This window comes from Corvus cornix, chromosome 1 (genome assembly GCF_000738735.6).
Source record: "Corvus cornix cornix isolate S_Up_H32 chromosome 1, ASM73873v5, whole genome shotgun sequence".
Lineage (NCBI taxonomy): Eukaryota > Metazoa > Chordata > Aves > Passeriformes > Corvidae > Corvus > Corvus cornix.
The window spans coordinates 48914213-48929989 of record NC_046332.1 but is presented as its reverse complement, the minus strand read 5'-3'; the positions used below and the strand labels follow the sequence as shown (position 1 = coordinate 48929989).

Sequence of the window (15777 nt, the reverse complement as noted above, 5' to 3'; positions counted from 1 at the left end):
TTACACAAGATCCTTCAGAAGAGCTTACTACAAGAAAGTAATCACTGTTACATTCAGAACTGAACCATGACAGTGCCCAAATTATGAAAAACAAACACCAGGAATCATAATCTGGCTACATTTTCACGCTGGCAAAGGTTTACAAGGCTTAAGTTTTCTCTGGTAGGTTCAGTGTAGTTGAGTACTTTCTTATGATTTTAAAAGGTCAGTATAATAATCATTTGGTTTATCCATTACAGTCAAAGGCTAAATCAGAACATCCCACCCTTTGCCTCCAGCAAATTACCCAGTTGTAGTGTCTGCAGTTTCTACTACTAATTACTTTGACTGAAGTTTGGTAAATAAGTGCTAAAGGTAACTGATGTTTGATTTCTGTTTGGATGGTACTCTGTACTGCAGAAATACTGATTTGAGGTTACAAAGTTAGCTTGGTCCAAAAAGTAATAAAAAAAATTCTCACAGGGGAAATAATTGTTAGCTTTTTAAAAATAATAGAGCAGCAAATCATGTTACATTTCATGTGCAGTAAGCCAGTTGTTATTATGACTGCATTAGAGCTGCCATTCTCATTTTCAGCTGAGGAAATATTTGTGCTTATCAACAGCAGAAGCAATAAAAGGTTTTTCTAAAATATCTTCCCAGTGTGTCATCTGGTGCAGGCTGGCTCAGAAAATCTGTATTATGGAAAAGGAAAACCAGCTCTGCAACAAGTTCCTGTCTGGTTTGGTAGAGTAACTTCTGTATCAGTGTACATGGATTCAAGGCCCTTCCCACCATGCTACACACACCAGAACAGAATGGTACCTCAAGGGAGGATGAGGCCTCTAAGCCATGTATGTTGGAAGAACTGCAGAGGCAGGAAGGGAAAGTTTGAGCTTTACTAACATTTTAAACCAGCACAGTTTAATCAACCAAACTTCATCCTTTTGCCTCTGGCCCACGGAGCTTCCCGCCATGTGGGATTAGCACCCATTTTGTGACGCTGCATACCAAACTGTGGCACAAACCTAGGTTACCTTTTGTTTATTTATTTATCTGTAGTCATGCTGCCGCAAAAGACAAAAAAGACAAGAGTAAGCATCCAAGCAAGGATATATGAATTGGTTTTTTTAGTGACTGTGCCAGGTTACCCCAAGAAAATTTTAAGCATTACCCCTTAAAATATTTGTAAAAATAAGGTTAAAAAGGCAATTCTCAGGCTACATAATTAATTAGAGTGCATTTTACAGGTGCCAGATATTTAAAGAAATGAAGTTGTTACCAATCAAGTTGAATATTCCTGGGTACCTGCTTGCCCAGTGCACACCAACTTAGCAAATCAATCTTGTTCTTTTGTTCCCTTATTATCCAGGCTCACCCCCTGAACGTAGCAGAACAATCACAGATCTGCAAAGTTATCTATGCTACGAAGTCTCTAACTTCTTTTGCTTTCCATTTCAAACAGAAAAGCTAAACAAAGGAAGAGAAAACAGAGTATCAAAAAATAAGGAATGAGGGAAATATACAGCTGTTCAAATCCTCCAACTGTTGCTCAAAAATTATTTGTTTAATTTTCTGGAATATCCCAGTTGTCTTAATCCATAGGATGTGAACATCTGACACGTTCTCTGCTTGAATTAACCTATTTCTTCCAGTTTAATGCTGCTATAAGCAGAGCCTGGACTAGGTACAGCCTTAGCATCCAAAAAAATCTCTCTTCAGTCAAGCATCATTCTTCAGAAGTGAGTATAAGAGGAAAAGGTCAGCAAATAATTAGTCATGGTCATAGTCTTAAAGACAGCAAAGAGATCATTTTAGGTTCACAATAATTTCTACCCTGTAGCAAACACTGACTCATAGAATTGTGCAAAGAGGACTTAGTTGCCAGGCTACACCTGACCTTTGAGGAGCTAAATATTAGATATCATATCATGCACTACATTTATGGTTTTAATTTGTGATAGATAACATCGAATTACAGTCACAGAAAAGAGGAGTAGGCTTTCAGCCCAGACAGTTCTTCAAATTATCAAATACTAACAGATAAAACATGAAGAAAGGAACAGAGCTTTTACAGAGTTGCTTTCCATTGTGGAATGTTGGTTTTAATAGATGAATATTGATAAGAGATTTGGCTGAGTGTTTCAAGTGCATTGTCCTTCAGTTGAAAGAAGAAAAGCACCTTTAATATGAAGTCATATTCTTGCCTGCTAACAACAAACAAAATATATAGTTAAAGCTGTAATTTGATTCTAAGATACTATTAGTCCTTTACTGTTTGATCTATAATGTGCACTTCCCCTATTAAAACAGAAAGCTGATTTATATTACAGCATTTCATAGGCAGAACAATTCATATGCTAATGTCCATTTGCAATAGTTTCACTTCATGCAATGCTCCCATTACATGGTAGCTGTCGCAGCCTTATTTTCCTGAGGACTTCAAGACGAACATTCTCCAACAGGAAAGCAGTGCAAACCCAGGAAACAGGCATTTTCTGGCAGGGTAGAGTGTAGAGGCACAGTACAGAAGCTGACAGGGCTCCTCGCAGATGGCCTCAGAGCTGTTGGCACACGTGGCTTTGCCCAAGCGGCAGTGGCTGGACATCTTCCAAAGCTCAAAGGCTGAGGGTGGAACTTGCAGAATCTGCACAACGGTAACACTTGCAATCACAAAATCATGCTTGATACTATTCCACTGCAATCTGGGACATTAGGCCTATGCTCTGGGTACAGTGGTAAGAGAAAGACCTGAGGCTCTGTGGGAATTTTACTCAGTAAGAGGTAGTATTAGTCCTGAATAAACATGGTAGATGGTTTTCCTCTTGCCTTCTATGTTGAAAGTGAATTCTGTGAGCAAACTATGAAAGTTACAGATTTCAGAGACAATTTTCTATTTAAAACCACTTCTGAATGTTCACTATTCTACAGAAACAAAATTTGTTAGTGCATATGTGTGAGATTATAACAGCATTTCAGCTTCTGTAAAAAAAAAAGTGTTACAGATATAGAGGAAAAAAAATCACCATGTTTGGAACTTGAAAGTACTTCTTGGAGAGGATCACCATCCCAAGTGCAAGAGCAACCAATATGAAAATGAAGGTACTCTACCTAAGGCCAGAGCTCTAGAAACACCAGAACACACCCTGAACAACTCTAAATGTCTGACTAACACACAACCCCAACATGAGTTTCACCTTTTGCTACAGGAGTCAGCAGTATACAAGAATCTCCATGACACTGCTATTTATGATAGCATCATAAAGCAGGATGTGTAAACGATCTTTAAAACCTCCAGTTACAGAAACAAAAATCCCACAGCTGAACATTTGTCCACGTTTAATTGTACAATATTAAACTTCAGTACTTTTATTATAAGTACTTATTTTGCATTTGAACAGTATTAATAAGGAACCCTTATTGCACCTAACATTGCAACACAGTAAAGATACGTCAGTTATAATATAAGCATTTTTTGTGCACCAGCTTACTCCCTCTCTCTGCATGCCGCTCTTCTCCCTTTATCCTTCTCCCATCTGCAGTAAGTAAAGCATTGCCTGGGCAAAATGAGAATGGCTGAGGGAAAGTTTCTCTACACAAGTTCATAAATTTGTATTTAGAAGCAGACTGGAGCGTCTCTTATGGTGTCATGGAAGGAAAGAGAAAAAGCAAGGAAAGGAACAGCAACCTGAATAGTACACATAAATTTTCCCCCCCACGCCCACTATACTCAGAGATAAAAAATGAAAACCAGTACACGTGAAAAAAATCGAGAAATGGAAAGGATGTGAGGAAACCCAGGGTCTCCAAACCACAGGAAGCAGTGGCCACTGGCAAGTAACTGACACACGGTGTTGCCACAAAGCAACAGCGAGCACTGCACAGCAAGCACAAGCAGGGGCTGACCCCTAAAGCAAGCTTTATGGTAAGTGAAAAATTCCAAGTGCTTAAAGACTGAAAAGGAGAGAAAAATTCACAAAACATTAAAAGAAGAATAAGAGCTCCTGTACAGACTTACTTGAAGTCAGAGATACTTGAAGGTATCTTTAAGATACTCTTTCATCCACCTTGTTTCCTAGAGATGTTTGAGAATCTAACTAGTTAAAGAGCTTTTAAACAATGACATTAAACCTCCCAATTTTACTGATTATTTTCCTCCAACTTCTTAAAGAATCAGCTGCATGACAAGATGGCTTCCAAATCATGCCTGAAACATTGTTCCTAGACAGGACTGGAAAAACATCATGTTCTATTACCCTGCTATAAATATGACACAATTTATATAACCTGTATGACAATGTTAGATTTAAGGCAGTGTGCCTGTGCATTTTATATATAAATATAAAGATATTTAACATGTCTAATGAAACCTTCCATATGTCTACTGATTATTGAATTTCTTCATTAACATTCATATTAAGACCCTTAGTGGACACGGCTGCAATTAATACAAGCAGAACAAGAACAAATTAGAAAAACATTTTAAAACTTGGATGGGATTATTTGTGACTCTGTACAGACCTGAGACAACTACAATTTAGACTAATTTGACAATTAATTTGACAATTAATTTGCATTCAAAACAGTATTAGCAGAAGGGGGTATTTGTGTCCCCTTTGCAAGTCCCCTAATACAGTCAAAATGATAAGAGAGATCATGTGCTTAACAGCTGTTCCCTGAGGGGCTGTGCTGCTTGAAGTGCTGCAGTGGCCCAAGGCTTTCCAGATAAACACCAAATACACACACACAGAAATCAGATACAACGATCACTCTTGCAACAACAGAATAAAAAAAGAGAGTTACTTTTCTAAAAGTCAGCTGTGCAACTGGTAAATTTTAAACTAAGACAACACAGCCTTATTTTCAGTAGTAACACGAATGAAAACAACTGAGAAAAACACAGTGTTTGTGTAAAATGAAACCATGCAGTAACCTAGTTCAAGTCAGACACTCACTGTAGCAAGTACACATCTTGAGACAACTGTTTGCCCACTGACTGTGAACATTTAATCTATACAAGTATCAGCACTGTCAAGAAAAGGAAACACCCTTCACTCCTTAATGTCTTCTACTGTTATCTTTACACAGCACTTCAGAAACAGAGAATTTATTTCACCCAAAGTTAATTATGAGAGGAAAAAACCTTGCCAAGAGAGATAAACCCTGAAACGCTCCCAAAACTTAGTGAGATTCCCACTGAACTTTTCCAGTAATTCATTCCACAGTCCAGGGAGGTGCACGAAACACCATCATCTTCATGCATCTTCCAAGTTCAGCTCCAGGCTTTAAAACCCTGAAATTAAGATGGGTGGCCAAATATCGAGGAGCAATAAATTTTTCAGCTAGACTGTTGGCTAATTAATTAAGGGCTTTTAGACTCAGGATGACAATCCTGAAATTAATCCAGATTCCAAGATACTCAAACATATAGTTTGGATAAACAATAATTTCCTGACATTTCAGATTAGTTTCAAGAGGAATTTGAAGAACTAATGCCTGTGATAGCATAGAACACCACGATGTGGCTTATCTCTGGGAAGTCAAGTTGTTACCAGTCTCTAGAACAGGCAAATACATTCTTGAAGACTTCTGCAATTATGCAAACATCCAATAAAAAGTCGTAATACTGTAGAAACGAATTCTTTTCAGGGAGACACATATCAGTAAGATAAGTCCTTCAATCAGTTTGTGTTAGGAATCACTACCCTTACATTTCTGTAGTTAAGCACTACTGTCATGTTAGCACTATAAATTTAGCTAAGTGTCTCTGCATTGAGAACATGTTACAGGTATGGGAGTGAAAAAGTACCAGAGCAAGGGTCAGACCTACCCATGGCACTTTGCACTGCTGGTCATATAATTTCCATCTTTCTTACGTGGAGAGAATTATTTGGGGGCTATTTTTCCAAGTCTTGACTCCAAACAGTAAGTATTAAGGAAACAGCTCTTTCAGCACAGTGTACAAATGTAACAAATAATTTTGGGGAGGGTGAAAAATAATAAGGGGTCCAAGGGGACCTAAATAACCTGAGATTCCCTTGGCTCCTACACAGATTGGAAGCACGTGGAGAAATGGGTGAAGTTCAGATCACACTTCAGCAGAAATGAAATTTCCAGGTTTGTTTCTCTAGTCTAACAAGCCAGACACATCTTGCATGGGGAAGAATACAGCACAGGAACACAAAAACCAAGAGATCAGTGTAAATGAGGGTCTGACCAACTGCATACGGAAGGCTGCAGAGTTTTTCCTGCTAGCTAAGGACAGGCTTTTGGAAAGTACTGGGGACTCACAGGAATTAAATCACAAAGTCTAATTTCAGCCCGAGAGCCTATTCTCCCATACCTGTTTTACAGCCCATGGACAGAGTCACTGATTTAGGCCTGGGAATAACCTTTGCCTCTCCACTAACTATCCTGAATAGCAGCAAGGGTAAAGTTAGCTTTTGGGAGTGCCTGTCCCACAATGATAGGATTATCCCTCCTTCTTTGGTAGAAGATGTTACGACTCATCTATTTCAATGTTAATATTTCCTTCTTGTGAGAAAAATTGCGTTTGGATGAAGCTAGTTCAGCTTCAACACTCAGGTGCCTTTATTTATAAAGATGAGAAATTCCTTGCTTTGAGATGGCTTTTTAAAATACAAGAATTTGTAGATGATGATCAACTCATCCTGCAAAATTCTGTTCTACAAATTTTCACAACTGAACTCTTGAGGCCTCACAATATAGAAGTTTTGTTCTTTTTTGTTTTCCTCTCCAGACCTCCAAAAATCCCACAGGCCTCTTTTTTGAACTCTCTCCCTTATTTATACCTCTTTGTTAAATGTAAATATTAAGGCACCTTAGTATTTACATTTGTAAATTAAGTAACTAAAATTTAAATAACAAATTAAAATAATAATTAAATTGAAAAATGAAATATTAAGGCATCTTAATGCACAATATAGTAGCATCCCACTGACAGCTAAGCTGAAGAAGCTTCTAAAGTTGCCCCTTGGCTTTCCTTCAAGTTACTACCCTGAACAGTTTTGTATTTGCAACCTGTCCATCTATGACGAGTTGCTTTCCATGTAACAGCATTAAGAACATGTTTTGTTCTACCATGAGCACTTAACTAGGCAATTCACATATGATTATCAGGCTGTAATACTGATTCAACTTGATTATTAACTACTATCTCATCAATTTTAGACACTCTGCAAAATAGTAGAACTGATGAGGATACTTACCAAGTGAAAATTTTACATCATCCAAATGTTTAAAAAAATACTAAAAAGCTTTGAAACTGAAGAATTCTTAACTCTCCCATAGAGCTAAAACTCATCTCAATTATCAACTATAGATGAAGATTTGAGAGACAGGTTTTTTAGACGTATATAGTCTTTAAGGTATAGAATGTAAATTTTAAAAAAGAGAAGTAGCAATTCAAATTTCTCAGAAAAGTACAACATATCCACAGCTAGCTTAAGCAGACCGTAATACTTTCCAGAGAAGTAAGATGCCTGTCAGTCATAGGATGATTCAGACCGACCACTCATGATATTTTGAGGCCTCACTTACACTGTCTTGCCTTTCCCTGCAGAACATCAGGATACTGTGGTATATACAAAGAAAAGAGACTGCATTTCCCTCACCCAGCTGCACACATTCAAAGATTAAGTTGCCAAAGTCTAAACTCCATCTGTAGTTAACAGAGAGATAGAGATGTACTTCTGCAAGGCAGAATTCACCTCCTCTGTCTGAGGAGAGGGGAAATTGTATTTTCTCCTTAACTGCAGCTTTTTACTGAGACATACAGATGTTTACCCTTTGAATTCTCACACAAGTTAGATGAGAGGAATGCCACACCAAGACCTTCTGCACTACAGTAATTGTGAGTGAAGTACAATACACTAAAAAGGATTTTCTTCCACCAGCAGAGCTATTCTGCTGGGGAGAGCTAAGATGTGAGAACAGAGTTGCCAAGACTGATAAATTTTTTCTGCCCTAAGCAGAGGGCAGGAGCAGGGCTTCATCTCTCATTACTTGTTTTCTCCTAATTTGTTCATACAATTCCAAAGCTTTATGTGTCATTATTTTAATTGGGAATGGCAAACTAATGGGCTGAACTTTCTTTGATGGTCAGAGTGCTGTATAAAGAGATGCATGGAGTCAAAGCAAACGATTCAAAGGGGTTTTATCTTCCACTGTCTAAGACAATGGTGAAGAAACTGTAAAAAATATAATAACGAGATTCTTACAGCAATTTTCACTGCAATCTTGGATGATTCTATTTAGGTATCAAATTTATTCAAAGTTGGGAACTGAAAACTTTCTGTCTTATGATGTAACTCTAAATAATGGCACCACTAGATTGGAAATAGCCTCCTGTCAAATCCCTTTAAGGAGGGTGTCTAGCAGTAGATTTCTGCTGCTATTAGCTTGAAACTGTACCAAAACTGGCAATCTTGATTTGCTATTGTATATCAACCCCCACATTAGCCTGTGTGTGTGTGTGTGCATATCTGTGTTAAAGTATGAACAAAAATAAACTGAAAAATAAATCCAAGTCTGCAGCCTAAGCTAAAATTTTTCAGCTCACTTTCTGGAAACACAGAAAGTAGGTCAGTACATATTCCAAAATAGCACATCAGCACTGAAAGAAAAAGTGGTATATCTGTACCTTTGGACTTTCTGGCTCATCTCTCTGTAGGGGGAAATGGGAGGATGAAAGCCTCTTTCTTATTCTACTATATGTATGAGAAAAAATTGCTTATACTTAAAAAAGCCCCCAAATAAGCCACCTACATGGGTAAAATGTTGTCTGGTTTAATCAAAGCAAAACAACATTGAGTGGAACCATTTAAGCTTTATCTAAATATAACCAAGGGAAAAGCCAGGATGTTTAAAATGTGTTTAAAATGTTGTACTGGATATGTATCACATCCTGTTCCTTGCACATCTTGTTCCTTGTATCAAAAACCTATTTGGTAAAATATTTACTTCGGAAATAACAGCATACGGTCTGTGATTTTGTTGCTCATCTTGTGGGGTTTTTTTTGTTTTTGGGTTTTTTTGAGTATTTGCTGTTGTAATAAGAATTACTGCCTATTTTGTGATACCTTTTGTGCTAGGCACACTCTTAATGAAAAATATTTTCTTTTATTTATTTCCCTCCCCCACCCACCCCCATTTTTAAGAAACCAAAAAGGTAAAGCAAAAACTGAATTACTTAAGCACCCACACATCTAACAGCTATGGAGATTCTTAAGAATTCTTCTGGAAATATTATTGACAAACTCCTTTCCTGAACTATTACAATTCCGTAACATGAAAGGAAAACCAAAATCCACTCTTAGGCAGTATTAAGTAATGCTTATCAGCTCTAAAATAGAACCTGATTAAATTCAGTATCAATACTGTTGGCTTCAACATGATGCATGATGCTGATCTGTTTCCCAGAACAGATTTCAAGCTAGAACACTGATATATTTAATTAGGAAAAAATTATATTGCCTCCCTCAAATTCCAAGTGTCAGTCTTCATTTGGATCTCTGCACTAGATTAAAATGAATGCTTGAAAGGTACTGAGCGTTGGTAGCATGACCTTTTAAGTTCAGTGATTTCTATGCAACCAGCAGGAATTCCTAAAAATAACAAAACAAATCTATTTTTAGTTCTTCATTCTCTGGGGTTTTTTTTCTTGCTCTGTGTTCCATCTCAATTCTTGGACACTTAGCTCTCATTTCTTTTTCCTGTATCAGTCAGATTTGTTTAAATACCTCATTCTCCAGTTTGTGAAGTACTATAATCCATGTATAGATGTACATAGTTTAGGCAGTTACAGAACTGGACCTTCCACAGAGCCAGGCCTTCCAAGAAAGGAAATCAAAATGGAGAAAAACTTCCAGAACCTACAGCTGCTGGGACCTGCACTTTTCTTGGACACTCAGTAAACCAACGCTTGCTATCAGAACTTAAGTAAAAACCAGGACCTTCCTAGGTAACACAGGCTTCACAATTAACTGAGTGAAGAAATGATGGAGTTTTTCAAACTCTGATAAATGAAGTCAAGGTAGTAAAACAAAATAAAATGGTTGAATTTTTATGTCCTGTGGGGTCTTCACCTTGCAAAATTCTAAAACTCTAGCCTAGCAAATAAAGTGCATAATTAAACACGATTAATTGCATTCCTAGATTACTGCCAGATAGCTTGTCACATGCCTTGCTGGGTCTAAATACACAGTTTTCATTTGTTACTTCTAAAAGCCAAAGGCACAGAATTAATTGAGTTCAATATACAGCTGGACAAATATACTATTAAAATATCATCAGATCAAATAAAACAAATAGCATAAATTTACAGTGACGTATTAAAATAAATAAGGGAAAACAAGGCAGTTGTATTTATGAGTAGCAACAGATATAATCTCCCCTCTCTCTAGCACTCTCTAGTTGCGGCCAGCACTGTCATCATCAAAAACCTGTGATATCTATGTAAAGATGATAGATCACACATTCATCAGACTTCAGTACTGCTAATTTTTCTGACATGCAACCAGTGTAATTAAAAAACAACAGTGCTCTAGTTAAATGGAACTAAATCAGCCCCTCTGTTCCCTGGGATTTTTTCTAAACTGTAAAAGAGATTTCACAATAGCTCATTATGTCATTTGGTCTCATCTCCCTTTAGAAAATAAAAGCCCATAAATAGGTTTGCATATTCACATAGTTCCATCTCTGACTTCAAGGACACTTACAAAACACCTGCTAATATGCCAAATTTGTATTCATTGGAGTGGGAAGCCTGCTGCCATGAGATACCATTTCCACTCAGAAGTCATTAGCTTAACGGCTGAGAGGTTGTATCTTCTCAAACTGCTTCATGAAGGAGAAACATTAATATAATCAGGTCTTTGAAGGCACAGTAAAACAGGCAAGCTAATCCAGAAGCGGTCAGATCTCGTATTTGCAGAGCTTGCTTAAACCTGGACATAGTACGTCCTACAATTACTGTTGCAAGGTAGTCTAGGAAACAGCTCCCGCATTTCCCTGCTTACAGCCTGTTATTCCCATAGTTGTACTTTTCCAGAGCAGAGTGATCAGGCATTCCCTCCTGGCTCACATGGTGCAATGAGACGTGCTCAGTCTCATGTCTGTAGCACTGGAGAACGTGCTCTGGACTCCTGGGGCTGCACTGCTCTATAAGGGGCACACGTCTCCCTTACACCCTTCAGTGCCTGTCACGGGAATTTCTGCATATTCCAGCGCTGCACCAGGCTGGAACTGGATATGCTGCTGTGGAGATATGTCCTAGAGCCCTACCTCAAGCCAAAGTGAACTTACGGACTAGGCCAAATGGAGCCCTTTTCACGTCAGCTGTAAGATACACATCTCTGGTGTACAGAACAGCTTATCCCTAGGCAATGAAAATCACCATCTTCACAGTGATCGTAAAGGTCCAGAACACATATCACACATTCACAGATCTCTGTGCTCCACAGCATAAATGCATCCTTTTACTTGTTTTGATCTGCACTGTCTTGGATAAAAACCACACTACATTGAAATTAAAAAAGCACCAAATAATAAATGTCTGTATAATAATTGGCCCAGTGTACTGAAAACCATCATCCAAAAATCTAGAAAAGCTGAAACAGAAATAGCTGTATTTAACAATCAGCAAAGAAAATAACATAACTATTCGGATTGAAAAGGCTGTGACTCTGTCAAGAATCTTTATAGTACTGCTCTTTAAAAGCAAAAGAAAATGTTTCACTCCCCACTGGAGAAAAATTGGAAGCTCTATAGATGCCAGCACTTCAGGAGAAATTCTGCAAACAATATAATCTGATGTGGTTTATAGCCGATTACACAGCAAAAGTAATTGTCTCCAAGAAATCTTATATTTATGACAGAAGGACTAAATACAGCGTAACAGTAGTTTAAAACCAATACAACCTTCTTTCTAGTCAGAAAAGAAAGGCTTGTTTTGTTCAAGAGGACACTGATGTACTCATGTTGCTGTATATTTTCCCCTGGCTCCTTATATATCTCCCCTTGATATATAAATGGTAGCAATTGCAGCTGTTTTATATCCTTTCATTAGTACACATGCAAAATGCTTGTTCATCTGTTTTCAAGCAACATATCAGCATTTAAAAAGCCAAATATAGCCAACTCGTTTCTATAAGGAATTTCAGCCCCAGGAAGGCTTTAACTAAACACTTGCACTGGATCAGCTTAGTAAAAGCCCACAAGTTCTTCAGCTCCTGGTAATGGCTTGCCAGCTTTCCATAACATTAAGACAAAGAATCCACAAACATCTACAGTTAAGTATGCACAGTCTCATGTCACATGTGATAGTCTTAATTTAGCGTTGTAATTCATATTTAAAGTCAGGCCATAAGAACCCAAAACTTGTCATTGCCAAATATTCAAATTTATGCTCACAATCTTTTTCAGTAAGAACCACATATACATGACTTTCCAAATACCAATCTGCATGTTTTATATTATTCACCTATGCAAAAGACTTTTAACTATTTACTAAAAATATTATAACAGTTGCCAAATCTATTCAATAAAGAAATGCATTAATACATAGAATTTATTATCAGTCTTACCAGAAAAATCTCATGTAAATCCATAATGACTGGATAGTTAATGCAAAGTCTTACCTTTCCCTGAAGCAACAGTTTCCAGCAGTGATCTTTCTTAATGCTTTAATTCTGCAATGTAATTTTCATAAATAGTTTTCTAGTTCAGGCAGAGATGGGTTAACTGCAAGCAGTCTGGATGCTATCTTGCTTGCTTCCTGGAGATCACTGTTTTGCTTTGTGAGCCATCACAACTACCTAGGAAAAATAACAGCCAACCCTCAGTCACCTGGACATTGTGATATATTACTGCTCCCAGATTAAACAAAAGATTTAAAAGAAACACAAGTCTTAAAACATGATGTTAAAATTGGTATTAATCTACCAAACATTTCATAACAGATGCCATTAAAAGAATTATTGCACGCTTTCTTACCAGGAGTTCATGTTCTGGGATAGAGACATAAAACAAGTGAGAAAAATTTATATATAAATGTCATAAATTTTTTAAATTACAACATGTCTTTACACTGAAAATATGAACTATAAACTAGACTCTTTTTTTACAGATTTTTGGTCAGAAGCTATAAGCAACAGCAAAGACTGAGTTATGCTGTAATTTCTTAAGCGGAAGTAAACAGAATGGTGCCTATGGGAAAAAAAAAGTGATGAAAGTAGGAATCTGCTTTCGTATCTATTTGGGTATAACTGCAAGTCCCTATTAGAACAGGAAATATTATATCCCTATTTGGTGCAAATACAGGCATCTGGCTGCCAAAAGGTTCTGAAGCTGAGACTACCACCTGCAAAGCCACCAGCAGCAGATGCAGATACTGCACTTTGGAGGGAGAGCACCAACCCATGATGGGTATGCCCAGAGGCCCATAATGTTGAATTATCAAATCCAAGTTGCATCTTGTTACTGTGAGGGCAGTTTGAATATCCCCTGTGAGCTCAAGGAGCGATGATGCTACATAGACCTGTGACATGAGTAAGACACCTTGTTTGCTAACGTGAACATGAAGTGCAGTTAACTCAGGGCCTTGTCCAACCAAAGCATTGAATACCTCCAAGGACAGAGACATGCCTGTCTGGACAACCACAGTGCTGTTGGAGCAGCCTCTTGAACAGTGTATCTCCACCTGAATACTCCACATCCATGGCAGAAAATAGGACAGTCCATCTCCACCTCGACTTGTTCAGCTCCACGAGATGTTTGACAGGGCATGTAATTAAAAGATCTACTGAGCTGATATTAACAAATGATACTGAGTAGTTGCCTATCTCGTAAGAGGGTGTTTTACAACCTGTCTCCTCTCCCCAGCCTTCCTGTGACAATGGGAACCACCCTTGCCACTTCAGCATGCATTATTTAAGGACTTACACATCTTGATTTCGGTGCCTTTATCCTTCTGGATAGCCCTTTGCAGCTGATGTCTATAAAAATACAATAGTACTTCTGTCCACACTTAAAGTAGCACTACTCTAAGTCTGGATAATCCTCTTCTAGCATGTTTATTCAAGAATTCAGGTTTCCTGAATGTTAAGAGAGTATCAAACTGTGGCATTTGAGTAAAGTCACTGAGACAGACAGGGCAGTAACAGATCAGATCTGCTCCTTCAAAATTTCTGCAAATTTGGGTATTTTTTCTTATGTTATACTCCAGATGCATTTTAAAGATAAGGCTCCACTGTTTAGATGCTTATTGGTTTTATAATACAAGAAACGACAGATGGTAGATCTGATAGGTTACTGAAACCACCCTATTTTCATCTCCCTGCTGAGAAGTCTGCTAATGTCTGTGAGAGGCTGCTAGAGACATACAAGATTTTTGGACAAAAATTGGTTATCAAGTTTTAAACTCATGAAAGGAAATCCCAATTACATGGAATACTTCAGGTTATCATCACCAGTACAAGACAGCATATTTAGGCATCATACATCACTTCTGTGCAGCAAGGGGAGACTGCATGTTAGAAGTAATCACCTACTTTTGCATATCCCTGTGACCAATTGCACTTCTCAGTCTCTAGTAACCTGAAGCCATTATCCTTTGCTCTAGGGGGAGGAGGATAGTCAGGAGGAGAGGGAGGGAGTGCTTTCCATACCAGACTCTGTGTAATACAGTGTAAATACTGACTTTCATGGACATTACTTCAAAGAGCAGGGACAACCTGAAGCAAGCAGTCTCAAGCCAAACATTACAACCCTTTGCAGACACACCACCTTTTCAGTCCCATATACAAAGGGCATAGTCCCCTCTACAAAGTGAGGAAAACCAGACCCTGGACAAGAATAAAAATGAGGAACCTGAAAAAAAGTACAGTATGGAAATAATTAGTTTAACTGTGAAGTGTTGCCCAATGATTTGTCATATGCTATCTAACTTTTTATTCACCCCCCTTGAACAATTCCATTGTAAGTATGCTATTTCTACCTAGGTATTATTTACACCAAACCATGACTTTCATAGATGTGGTTTGCTACATCAGCCCCATTATATAATAGATATACAATAACATGTATACATAAGTCACAGAAATTATACTTCCACTGCGCCCAACTTTTTCTTCTGAAAAAGGAGAATTTTTGTTTGTATCTTTTTTAGAAGTAAATAAAGTTTTAAAGAGCCCTAAGTAGGTGCACATTTTTCTTGTAAATATTATTGCTAGTATTTCTAATATGCACTTCTGAAATAATCTTCATAACTTACAATAATCTTTAGAAGTATCAAAATTATGACATTAAATGTACAAAAAATGCAGTAACTTCATAGCTGTACAGTAAGACATCCCAAATAAGAGGTTTGTCAAAATGCACATTGTTCTCCAGAAACCAACAAAAACGAGTGTAGGTAAGAGCTGCATCACTCCAGCACCCTCTGTTGGCCTTCAGGCAGCATGGTACTTTGTGCACTCACCTAATAAAGTCATTTGCTGGGTCCCAAAGCTATGACAAAGATTCCTTTACAGAAAAACATACCTGAAAAGCAAACAGAAACCTACTGTGCAACCCAGCCCTATGCATAAAATCTTCAGCTATATACAACGACATAGTTTAATATCAGATTACTCAGTACTGCTGGATCTGTCATGCGCTAGCCCATCTCTGCAGATATTTATAATTGATCTAATTTCAAGGGAAACATGTTTTTTACCAGTCCTGTCTGTGTCTGATATTTCTGACAAACACCAATAATAAATGGCACCTTGCATGCAG

At 37.7% G+C, this 15777-nt stretch overlaps 1 protein-coding gene across 1 annotated transcript in view; it reads right to left on the bottom strand.

Annotated features, from left to right (window-relative positions):
- FRY (FRY microtubule binding protein) overlaps window positions 1–12815 on the bottom strand; it is a 198884-nt gene extending 186069 nt beyond the window's left edge. The window contains exon 1 of the mRNA XM_010400303.4: window positions 12639–12815. The gene's annotated coding sequence lies outside the window, so the exon portion shown is untranslated. The remainder of the gene's footprint in view (window positions 1–12638) is intronic.
- Window positions 12816–15777: the final 2962 nt, after the last annotated feature.